The sequence below is a fragment of the Delphinapterus leucas genome, chromosome 10, assembly GCF_059928025.1.
Source record: "Delphinapterus leucas isolate spDelLeu-1000000601 "Yukka" chromosome 10, BTC_Dleu_Yukka2, whole genome shotgun sequence".
Taxonomy (NCBI): Eukaryota; Metazoa; Chordata; class Mammalia; order Artiodactyla; family Monodontidae; genus Delphinapterus; species Delphinapterus leucas.
This window is the reverse complement of record NC_143138.1, coordinates 62300687-62312827: the sequence shown is the minus strand read 5'-3', so window position 1 is coordinate 62312827 and position 12141 is coordinate 62300687.

Genomic DNA, 12141 nt, shown 5'->3' with positions numbered 1-12141 from the left:
GCTCCACCCATGCTGCTGCAAATAGTATGAGTTCCTTTGGTTCTGTGGACGAGTGGTAGTCGAGGGAGTGTAGGTAGAAGAACACCTTTCTCCATTCACCCCTCGCTGGACATTTCGTTCGTTTGCGTGTCTTGGCTGTGGTAAAGGCTACCACAACGACCGCTGGGGTGCAAGTTCTTCCTTCGAATGATGCTAGTATGTGGTTATACGACCTGCAGCGGGGTTGCCGAACCTCGTGCTACCTCCGGTGTTTAGTCTGGTAAGGAACGTGCCTACTGATCTTCGTACCGGCTGTTACCAATTTACAATCCCAGCCACTGCAATAGTCGGCTTCTCTGTTTGGCATGCCCTCTTGAGCACGTACACTCTTAGGGTTTGTGAGGACTGAAGCCAGGGAACACGTCGTCTGGCTTCCTTTGCACGCTCTAATCATGACTGATCCTGAGCATCTTTTCATTTGAATGTGCTGTTTTCTAAAACGCGGGTGAGTACCACTGAGGTCTTGAAAGGATTCTGCCTGAGAGTAGGGCCTGATTTGAATTCGTTTCAGGTTACCTAGCCCAGGATATTTCGTGAGGGCAGGGTTGTGTTAGCAAAGCCGCAGGCCCCAGGCTTTGTGAATGATAGGATCCCTTCGGCACAGCTTGTAAGGTTGTTCCGGCAGTGCGCCACAAGGCGGCAGCACTACTCCGTGTCGTCTCTTGTAACTTGGGGAAAGAAAGCCTTAGCGGGGTTCCCGGTGTTGGATTGGAAATGGGGAGTCGAACGTGGCTAAACACACACCCCAGGGCTTGTGTATCCTCGCCTCCTCCCCGTTAAGCTGCACTTTCCCACCCCAGGCATATCGCGAGACTTGCAAGTGGGCTACTCGGAGGGTGCCGTGGTTCGCAGACGGGGCGACTCTAAGGAAGTGGGCCGGAGGTGGGGACCTGCCTAGCAGGAGCCGTGGAGATCCGGTTTCTTCACAGCTCTTCCCGCTCAGCTGCTCTACCATCATGTTGGTACACCAGGCTTTGCTTACCTGTAGGAGGGCCACGTTGGATCGGGACATTGTGGTACCACGCAGGGGAGAATGGGCAGTAGAGGTCCGAGGGGCCGCTGGTCAGGTGGCACGTCCTCCTCCCTTGCTCCCTCAGCAGCAGCATACTCCAGCCGTGTGACCCAGGCCTGCTGAGGCTCCAGGGGTGTGACACCAGCCGACGTCACAGAGGCCTGAGGTGACAGACTAGGCGTTTCTTAACCCCTTCCTTGGCTTGTCGTTGAACAGTCCTTTTCCCTCTCAGCAGAGTTTATATACAGTGTTGCATGTGTTTGAGTTCTGCAGCCGCTTGGTGCAATTAAAAACGTAGCTGTACCCGTAGGGTTTCGGAGTCTTTGCCCTGTTAGTTGATTGAGGAATGTTTTGTAGCGTTCCCTGTGCTTCCGGGTGGGTCGCCCTTGAGGAGCACTTTTTGATACGTTAAGTGTGTTTTTGTGAATCGCAACCTCCCACTTCAGCCTTCCCCGGTCTCCAGTTTCCCCCTCTGGGAACTCCACGCTTCTTTCTTCCCTCTGTGAACGTGTGTTTCCTTTGTATGCTGCTTCCTTTGTATCCCTATTTAGACTGCACATATAAGAGATATCCTGCGACATGTGTCTTGCTGCCTCTAATTTACCAGAATTAGTGAGCTCATCTACTGCTCCACCCATGCTGCTGCAAATAGTATGAGTTCTTTTGGTTCTGTGGACGAGTGGTAGTCGAGGGAGTGTAGGTAGAAGAACACCTTTCTCCATTCACCCCTCGCTGGACATTTCGTTCGTTTGCGTGTCTTGGCTTTGGTAAAGGGTACCACAACGACCGCTGGGGTGCAAGTGCTTCCTTCCAATGATGCTAGTGTCTGGTTATACGACCTGCAGCGGGGTTGCCGAATCTCGTGGTACCTCCGGTGTTTAGTCTGGTAAGGAACTTGCCTACTGATCTTCGTACCGGCTGTTACCAATTTACAATCCCAGCCACAGCAATAGTCGGCTTTTCTGTTTGGCATGCCCTCTTGAGCACGTACGCTTTTAGGGTTTGTGAGGACTGCAGCCAGGGAACACCTCGTCTGGCTTCCTTTGCACGCTCTAATCATGACAGATCCTGAGCATCTTTTCATTTGAATGTGCTGTTTTCTAAAACGCGGGTGAGTACCACTGAGGTCTTGAAAGGATTCTGCCTGAGAGTAGGTCCTGATTTGAATTCGTTTCAGGTTACCTAGCCTAGGATATTTCTTGAGGGCAGGGTTGTGTTTGCAAAGCCGCAGGCCATAGGCATTGTGAATGATAGGAGCCCTTCGGCACAGTTTGTAAGGTTGTTACGGCAGTGTGCCACAAGGCGGCAGCACTGCTCCGTGTCGTCTCTGGTAACTTGGGGAAAGAAAGCCTTAGCGGGGTTCCCGGTGTTGGATTGGAAATGGGGAGTCGAACGTGGCTAAACACACACCCCAGGGCTTGTGTATCCTCGCCTCCTCCCCGTTAAGCTGCACTGCCCCACCCCAGGCATATCGCGAGACTTGCAAGTGGGCTACTCGGAGGGTGCCGTGGTTCGCAGGTGGGGCGACTCCAAGGAAGTGTGCCGGAGGTGGGAACCTGCCTAGCAGGAGCCGTGGAGATCCACTTTCTTCACAGCTCTTCCCGCTCAGCTGCTCCACCATCATGTGGGTACACCAGGCTTTGCTTACCTGTAGGAGGGCCACGTTGGATCGGGACATTGTGGTACCACGCAGGGGAGAATGGGCAGTAGAGGTCCGAGGGGCCGCTGGTCAGGTGGCACGTCCTCCTCCCTTGCTCCCTCAGCAGCAGCATACTCCAGCCGTGGGACCCAGGCCTGCTGAGGCTCCAGGGGTGTGACACCAGCCGACGTCACAGAGGCCTGAGGTGACAGACTAGGCGTTTCTTAACCCCTTCCTTGGCTTGTCGTTGAACAGTCCTTTTCCCTCTCAGCAGAGCTTATATACAGTGTTGCGTGTGTTTGAGTTCTGCAGCCGCTTGGTGCAGTTATAAACGTAGCTGTACCCGTAGGGTTTCGGAGTCTTTGCCCTGTTGATTGAGGAATGTTTTGTAGCGTTCCCTGTGCTTCCGGGTGGGTCGCCCTTGAGGAGCACTTTTTGATACGTTAAGTGTGTTTCTGTGAATCCCAACCTCCCACTTCAGCCTTCCCCGGTCTCCAGTTTCCCCCTCTGGGAACTCCACGCTTCTTTCTTCCCTCTGTGAACGTGTGTTTCCTTTGTATGCTGCTTCCTTTGTATCCCTGTTTAGACTGCACATATAAGAGACATCCTGCGACATGTGTCTTGCTGCCTCTAATTTACCAGAATTAGTGAGCTCATCTACTGCTCCACCCATGCTGCTGCAAATAGTATGAGTTCCTTTGGTTCTGTGGACGAGTGGTAGTCGAGGGAGTGTAGGTAGAAGAACACCTTTCTCCATTCACCCCTCGCTGGACATTTCGTTCGTTTGCGTGTCTTGGCTGTGGTAAAGGGTACCACAACGACCGCTGGGGTGCAAGTGCTTCCTTCCCATGATGCTAGTGTCTGGTTATACGACCTGCAGCGGGGTTGCCGAATCTCGTGGTACCTCCGGTGTTTAGTCTGGTAAGGAACTTGCCTACTGATCTTCGTACCGGCTGTTACCAATTTACAATCCCAGCCACAGCAATAGTCGGCTTCCCTGTTTGGCATGCCCTCTTGAGCACGTACTCTTTTAGGGTTTGTGAGGACTGCAGCCAGGGAACACCTGGTCTGGCTTCCTTTGCACGCTCTAATCATGACTGATCCTGAGCATCTTCATTTGAATGTGCTGTTTTCTAAAACGCGGGTGAGTACCACTGAGGTCTTGAAAGGATTCTGCCTGAGAGTAGGGCCTGATTTGAATTCGTTTCAGGTTACCTAGCCCAGGATATTTCTTGAGGGCAGGGTTGTGTTTGCAAAGCCGCAGGCCATAGGCATTGTGAATGATAGGAGCCCTTCGGCACAGTTTGTAAGGTTGTTACGGCAGTGCCACAAGGCGGCAGCACTGCTCCGTGTCGTCTCTGGTAACTTGGGGAAAGAAAGCCTTAGCGGGGTTCCCGGTGTTGGATTGGAAATGGGGAGTCGAACGTGGCTAAACACACACCCCAGGGCTTGTGTATCCTCGCCTCCTCCCCGTTAAGCTGCACTGCCCCACCTCAGGCATATCGCGAGACTTGCAAGTGGGCTACTCGGAGGGTGCCGTGGTTCGCAGACGGGGCGACTCTAAGGAAGTGGGCCGGAGGTGGGGACCTGCCTAGCAGGAGCCGTGGAGATCCGCTTTCTTCACAGCTCTTCCCGCTCAGCTGCTCCACCATCATGTGGGTACACCAGGCTTTGCTTACCTGTAGGAGGGCCACGTTGGATCGGGACATTGTGGTACCACGCAGGGGAGAATGGGCAGTAGAGGTCCGAGGGGCCGCTGGTCAGGTGGCACGTCCTCCTCCCTTGCTCCCTCAGCAGCAGCATACTCCAGCCGTGGGACCCAGGCCTGCTGAGGCTCCAGGGGTGTGACACCAGCCGACGTCACAGAGGCCTGAGGTGACAGACTAGGCGTTTCTTAACCCCTTCCTTGGCTTGTCGTTGAACAGTCCTTTTCCCTCTTAGCAGAGTTTATATACAGTGTTGCGTGTGTTTGAGTTCTGCAGCCGCTTGGTGCAATTAAAAACGTAGCTGTACCCGTAGGGTTTCGGAGTCTTTGCCCTGTTGATTGAGGAATGTTTTGTAGCGTTCCCTGTGCTTCCGGGTGGGTCGCCCTTGAGGAGCACTTTTTGATACGTTAAGTGTGTTTCTGTGAATCCCAACCTCCCACTTCAGCCTTCCCCGGTCTCCAGTTTCCCCCTCTGGGAACTCCACGCTTCTTTCTTCCCTCTGTGAACGTGTGTTTCCTTTGTATGCTGCTTCCTTTGTATCCCTGTTTAGACTGCACATATTAGAGATATCCTGCGACATGTGTCTTGCTGCCTCTAATTTACCAGAATTAGTGAGCTCATCTACTGCTCCACCCATGCTGCTGCAAATAGTATGAGTTCTCTTGGTTCTGTGGACGAGTGGTAGTCGAGGGAGTGTAGGTAGAAGAACACCTTTCTCCATTCACCCCTCGCTGGACATTTCGTTCGTTTGCGTGTCTTGGCTGTGGTAAAGGGTACCACAACGACCGCTGGGGTGCAAGTGCTTCCATCGAATGATGCTAGTCTCTGGTTATACGACCTGCAGCGGGGTTGCCGAACTTTGTGCTACCTCCGGTGTTTAGTCTGGTAAGGAACGTGCCTACTGATCTTCGTATCGGGTGTTACCAATTTACAATTCCAGCCACTGCAATAGTCGGCTTCTGTGTTTGGCATGCCCTCTTGAGCACGTACACTCTTACGGTTTGTGAGGACTGAAGCCAGGGAACACGTCGTCTGGCTTCCTTTGCACGCTCTAATCATGACTGATCGTGAGCATCTTTTCATTTGAATGTGCTGTTTTCTAAAACGCGGGTGAGTACCACTGAGGTCTTCAAAGGATTCTGCCTGAGAGTAGGGCCTGATTTGAATTCGTTTCAGGTTACCTAGCCCAGGATATTTCTTGAGGGCAGGGTTGTGTTTGCAAAGCCGCAGGCCCCAGGCGTTGTGAATGATAGGAGCCCTTCGGCATAGTTTGTAAGGTTGTTACGGCAGTGTGCCACAAGGCGGCAGCACTGCTCCGTGTCGTCTCTGGTAACTTGGGGAAAGAAAGCCTTAGCGGGGTTCCCGGTGTTGGATTGGAAATGGGGAGTCGAACGTGGCTAAACACACACCCCAGGGCTTGTGTATCCTCGCCTCCTCCCCGTTAAGATGCACTGCCCCACCCCAGGCATATCGCGAGACTTGCAAGTGGGCTACTCGGAGGGTGCCGTGGTTCGCAGGTGGGGCGACTCCAAGGAAGTGTGCCGGAGGTGGGAACCTGCCTAGCAGGAGCCGTGGAGATCCGCTTTCTTCACAGCTCTTCCCGCTCAGCTGCTCCACCATCATGTGGGTACACCAGGCTTTGCTTACCTGTAGGAGGGACACGTTGGATCGGGACATTGTGGTACCACGCAGGGGAGAATGGGCAGTAGAGGTCCGAGGGGCCGCTGGTCAGTTGGCACGTCCTCCTCCCTTGCTCCCTCAGCAGCAGCATACTCCAGCCGTGGGACCCAGGCCTGCTGAGGCTCCAGGGGTGTGACACCAGCCGACGTCACAGAGGCCTGAGGTGACAGACTAGGCGTTTCTTAACCTCTTCCTTGGCTTGTCGTTGAACAGTCCTTTTCCCTCTCAGCAGAGTTTATATACAGTGTTGTGTGTGTTTGAGTTCTGCAGTCGCTTGGTGCAATTATAAACGTAGCTGTACCCGTAGGGTTTTGGATTCTTTGCCCTGCTAGTTGATTGAGGAATGTTTTGTAGCGTTCCCTGTGCTTCCGGGTGGGTCGCCCTTGAGGAGCACTTTCTGATACGTTAAGTGTGTTTCTGTGAATCCCAACCTCCCACTTCAGCCTTCCTCGGTCTCCAATTTCCCCCTCTGGGAACTCCACGCTTCTTTCTTCCCTCTGTGAACCTGTGTTTCCTTTGTATGCTGCTTCCCTTGTATCCCTATTTAGACTGCACATATAAGAGATATCCTGCGACATGTGTCTTGCTGCCTCTAATTTACCAGAATTAGTGAGCTCATCTACTGCTCCACCCATGCTGCTGCAAATAGTATGAGTTCCTTTGGTTCTGTGGACGAGTGGTAGTCGAGGGAGTGTAGGTAGAAGGACACCTTTCTCCATTCACCCCTCGCTGGACATTTCGTTCGTTTGCGTGTCTTGGCTGTGGTAAAGGGTACCACAACGACCGCTGGGGTGCAAGTGCTTCCTTCCAATGATGCTAGTGTCTGGTTATACGACCTGCAGCGGGGTTGCCGAATCTCGTGGTACCTCCGGTGTTTAGTCTGGTAAGGAACTTGCCTACTGATCTTCGTACCGGCTGTTACCAATTTACAATCCCAGCCACAGCAATAGTCGGCTTTTCTGTTTGGCATGCCCTCTTGAGCACGTACGCTTTTAGGGTTTGTGAGGACTGCAGCCAGGGAACACCTCGTCTGGCTTCCTTTGCACGCTCTAATCATGACTGATCCTGAGCATCTTTTCATTTGAATGTGCTGTTTTCTAAAACGCGGGTGAGTACCACTGAGGTCTTGAAAGGATTCTGCCTGAGAGTAGGGCCTGATTTGAATTCGTTTCACGTTACCTAGCCCAGGATATTTCTTGAGGGCAGGGTTGTGTTAGCAAAGCCGCAGGCCCCAGGCTTTGTGAATGATAGGATCCCTTCGGCACAGCTTGTAAGGTTGTTCCGGCAGTGCGCCATAAGGCGGCAGCACTACTCCGTGTCGTCTCTTGTAACTTGGGGAAAGAAAGCCTTAGCGGGGTTCCCGGTGTTGGATTGGAAATGGGGAGTCGAACGTGGCTAAACACACACCCCAGGGCTTGTGTATCCTCGCCTCCTCCCCGTTAAGCTGCACTGCCCCACCCCAGGCATATCGCGAGACTTGCAAGTGGGCTACTCGGAGGGTGCCGTGGTTCGCAGATGGGGCGACTCTAAGGACGTGGGCCGGAGGTGGGGACCTGCCTAGCAGGAGCCGTGGAGATCCGGTTTCTTCACAGCTCTTCCCGCTCAGCTGCTCTACCATCATGTGGGTACACCAGGCTTTGCTTACCTGTAGGAGGGCCACGTTGGATCGGGAGATTGTGGTACCACGCAGGGGAGAATGGGCTGTAGAGGTCCGAGGGCCCGCTGGTCAGGTGGCACGTCCTCCTCCCTTGCTCCCTCAGCAGCAGCATACTCCAGCCGTGTGACCCAGGCCTGCTGAGGCTCCAGGGGTGTGACACCAGCCGACGTCACAGAGGCCTGAGGTGACAGACTAGGCGTTTCTTAACCCCTTCCTTGGCTTGTCGTTGAACAGTCCTTTTCCCTTTCAGCAGAGTTTATATACAGTGTTGCGTGTGTTTGAGTTCTGCAGCCGCTTGGTGCAATTAAAAACGTAGCTGTACCCGTAGGGTTTCGGATTCTTTGCCCTGTTAGTTGATTGAGGAATGTTTTGTAGCGTTCCCTGTGCTTCCGGGTGGGTCGCCCTTGAGGAGCACTTTTTGATACGTTAAGTGTGTTTCTGTGAATGCCAACCTCCCACTTCAGCCTTCCCCGGTCTCCAGTTTCCCCCTCTGGGAACTCCACGCTTCTTTCTTCCCTCTGTGAACCTGTGTTTCCTTTGTATGCTGCTTCCTTTCTATCCCTATTTAGACTGCACATATAAGAGATAGTCTGCGACATGTGTCTTGCTGCCTCTAATTTACCAGAATTAGTGAGCTCATCTACTGCTCCATCCATGCTGCTGCAAATAGTATGAGTTCCTTTGGTTCTGTGGACGAGTGGTAGTCGAGGGAGTGTAGGTAGAAGAACACCTTTCTCCATTCACCCCTCGCTGGACATTTCGTTCGTTTCCGTGTGTTCGCTGTGGTAAAGGGTACCACAACGACCGCTGGGGTGCAAGTGCTTCCTTCCAATGATGCTAGTCTCTGGTTATACGACCTGCAGCGGGGTTGCCGAATCTCGTGGTACCTCCAGTGTTTAGTATGGTAAGGAACTTGCCTACTGATCTTCGTACCGGTTGTTACCAATTTACAATCCCAGCCACAGCAATAGTCGGCTTCTCTGTTTGGCATGCCCTCTTGAGCACGTACGCTTTTAGGGTTTGTGAGGACTGCAGCCAGGGAACACCTGGTCTGGCTTCCTTTGCACGCTCTAATCATGATTGATCCTGAGCATCTTCATTTGAATGTGCTGTTTTCTAAAACGCGGGTGAGTACCACTGAGGTCTTGAAAGGATTCTGCCTGAGAGTAGGGCCTGATTTGAATTCGTTTCAGGTTACCTAGCCCAGGATATTTCTTGAGGGCAGGGTTGTGTTAGCAAAGCCGCAGGCCCCAGGCTTTGTGAATGATAGGAGCCCTTCGGCACAGTTTGTAAGGTTGTTACGGCAGTGCGCCACAAGGCGGCAGCACTGCTCCGTGTCGTCTCTGGTAACTTGGGGAAAGAAAGCCTTAGCGGGGTTCCCGGTGTTGGATTGGAAATGGGGAGTCGAACGTGGCTAAACACACACCCCAGGGCTTGTGTATCCTCGCCTCCTCCCCGTTAAGCTGCACTTTCCCACCCCAGGCATATCGCGAGACTTGCAAGTGGGCTACTCGGAGGGTGCCGTGGTTCGCAGACCGGGCGACTCTAAGGAAGTGGGCCGGAGGTGGGGACCTGCCTAGCAGGAGCCGTGGAGATCCGGTTTCTTCACAGCTCTTCCCGCTCAGCTGCTCTACCATCATGTTGGTACACCAGGCTTTGCTTACCTGTAGGAGGGCCACGTTGGATCGGGACATTGTGGTACCACGCAGGGAGAATGGGCAGTAGAGGTCCGAGGGGCCGCTGGTCAGGTGGCACGTCCTCCTCCCTTGCTCCCTCAGCAGCAGCATACTCCAGCCGTGTGACCCAGGCCTGCTGAGGCTCCAGGGGTGTGACACCAGCCGACGTCACAGAGGCCTGAGGTGACAGACTAGGCGTTTCTTAACCCCTTCCTTGGCTTGTCGTTGAACAGTCCTTTTCCCTCTCAGCAGAGCTTATATACAGTGTTGCGTGTGTTTGAGTTCTGCAGCCGCTTGGTGCAGTTATAAACGTAGCTGTACCCGTAGGGTTTCGGAGTCTTTGCCCTGTTGATTGAGGAATGTTTTGTAGCGTTCCTTGTGCTTCCGGGTGGGTCGCCCTTGAGGAGCACTTTTTGATACGTTAAGTGTGTTTCTGTGAATCCCAACCTCCCACTTCAGCCTTCCCCGGTCTCCAGTTTCCCCCTCTGGGAACTCCACGCTTCTTTCTTCCCTCTGTGAACGTGTGTTTCCTTTGTATGCTGCTTCCTTTGTATCCCTGTTTAGACTGCACATATAAGAGATATCCTGCGACATGTGTCTTGCTGCCTCTAATTTACCAGAATTAGTGAGCTCATCTACTGCTCCACCCATGCTGCTGCAAATAGTATGAGTTCCTTTGGTTCTGTGGACGAGTGGTAGTCGAGGGAGTGTAGGTAGAAGAACACCTTTCTCCATTCACCCCTCGCTGGACATTTCGTTCGTTTCCGTGTGTTCGCTGTGGTAAAGGGTACCACAACGACCGCTGGGGTGCAAGTGCTTCCTTCGAATGATGCTAGTCTCTGGTTATACGACCTGCAGCAGGGTTGCCGAACCTCGTGCTACCTCCGGTGTTTAGTCTGGTAAGGAACGTGCCTACTGATCTTCGTACCGGCTGTTACCAATTTACAATCCCAGCCACTGCAATAGTCGGCTTCTGTGTTTGGCATGCCCTCTTGAGCACGTACACTCTTAGGGTTTGTGAGGACTGAAGCCAGGGAACACCTCGTCTGGCTTCCTTTGCACGCTCTAATCATGACTGATCCTGAGCATCTTTTCATTTGAATGTGCTGTTTTCTAAAACGCGGGTGAGTACCACTGAGGTCTTGAAAGGATTCTGCCTGAGAGTAGGGCCTGATTTGAATTCGTTTCAGGTTACCTAGCCCAGGATATTTCTTGAGGGCAGGGTTGTGTTTGCAAAGCCGCAGGCCATAGGCATTGTGAATGATAGGAGCCCTTCGGCACAGTTTGTAAGGTTGTTAAGGCAGTGCCACAAGGCGGCAGCACTGCTCCGTGTCGTCTCTGGTAACTTGGGGAAAGAAAGCCTTAGCGGGGTTCCCGGTGTTGGATTGGAAATGGGGAGTCGAACGTGGCTAAACACACACCCCAGGGCTTGTGTATCCTCGCCTCCTCCCCGTTAAGCTGCACTGCCCCACCTCCGGCATATCGCGAGACTTGCAAGTGGGCTACTCGGAGGGTGCCGTGGTTCGCAGACGGGGCGACTCTAAGGAAGTGGGCCGGAGGTGGGGACCTGCCTAGTAGGAGCCGTGGAGATCCGGTTTCTTCACAGCTCTTCCCGCTCAGCTGCTCCACCATCATGTGTGTACAGCAGGCTTTGCTTACCTGTAGGAGGGCCACGTTGGATCGGGACATTGTGGTACCACGCAGGGGAGAATGGGCAGTAGAGGTCCGAGGGGCCGCTGGTCAGGTGGCACGTCCTCCTCCCTTGCTCCCTCAGCAGCAGCATACTCCAGCCGTGGGACCCAGGCCTGCTGAGGCTCCAGGGGTGTGACACCAGCCGACGTCACAGAGACCTGAGGTGACAGACTAGGCGTTTCTTAACCCCTTCCTTGGCTTGTCGTTGAACAGTCCTTTTCCCTCTCAGCAGAGTTTATATACAGTGTTGCGTGTGTTTGAGTTCTGCAGCCGCTTGGTGCAATTAAAAATGTAGCTGTACCCGTAGGGTTTCGGAGTCTTTGCCCTGTTGATTGAGGAATGTTTTGTAGCGTTCCCTGTGCTTCCGGGTGGGTCGCCCTTGAGGAGCACTTTTTGATACGTTAAGTGTGTTTCTGTGAATGCCAACCTCCCACTTCAGCCTTCCCCGGTCTCCAGTTTCCCCCTCTGGGAACTCCACGCTTCTTTCTTCCCTCTGTGAACGTGTGTTTCCTTTGTATGCTGCTTCCTTTGTATCCCTGTTTAGACTGCATATATAAGAGATATCCTGCGACATGTGTCTTGCTGCCTCTAATTTACCAGAATTAGTGAGCTCATCTACTGCTCCACCCATGCTGCTGCAAATAGTATGAGTTCTTTTGGTTCTGTGGACGAGTGGTAGTCGAGGGAGTGTAGGTAGAAGAACACCTTTCTCCATTCACCCCTCGCTGGACATTTCGTTCGTTTGCGTGTCTTGGCTGTGGTAAAGGGTACCACAAGGACCGCTGGGGTGCAAGTTCTTCCTTCGAATGATGCTAGTCTCTGGTTATACGACCTGCAGCGGGGTTGCCGAACTTCGTGCTACCTCCGGTGTTTAGTCTGGTAAGGAACGTGCCTACTGATCTTCGTATCGGCTGTTACCAATTTACAATCCCAGCCACTGCAATAGTCGGCTTCTGTGTTTGGCATGCCCTCTTGAGCACGTACACTCTTACGGTTTGTGAGGACTGAAGCCAGGGAACACGTCGTCTGGCTTCCTTTGC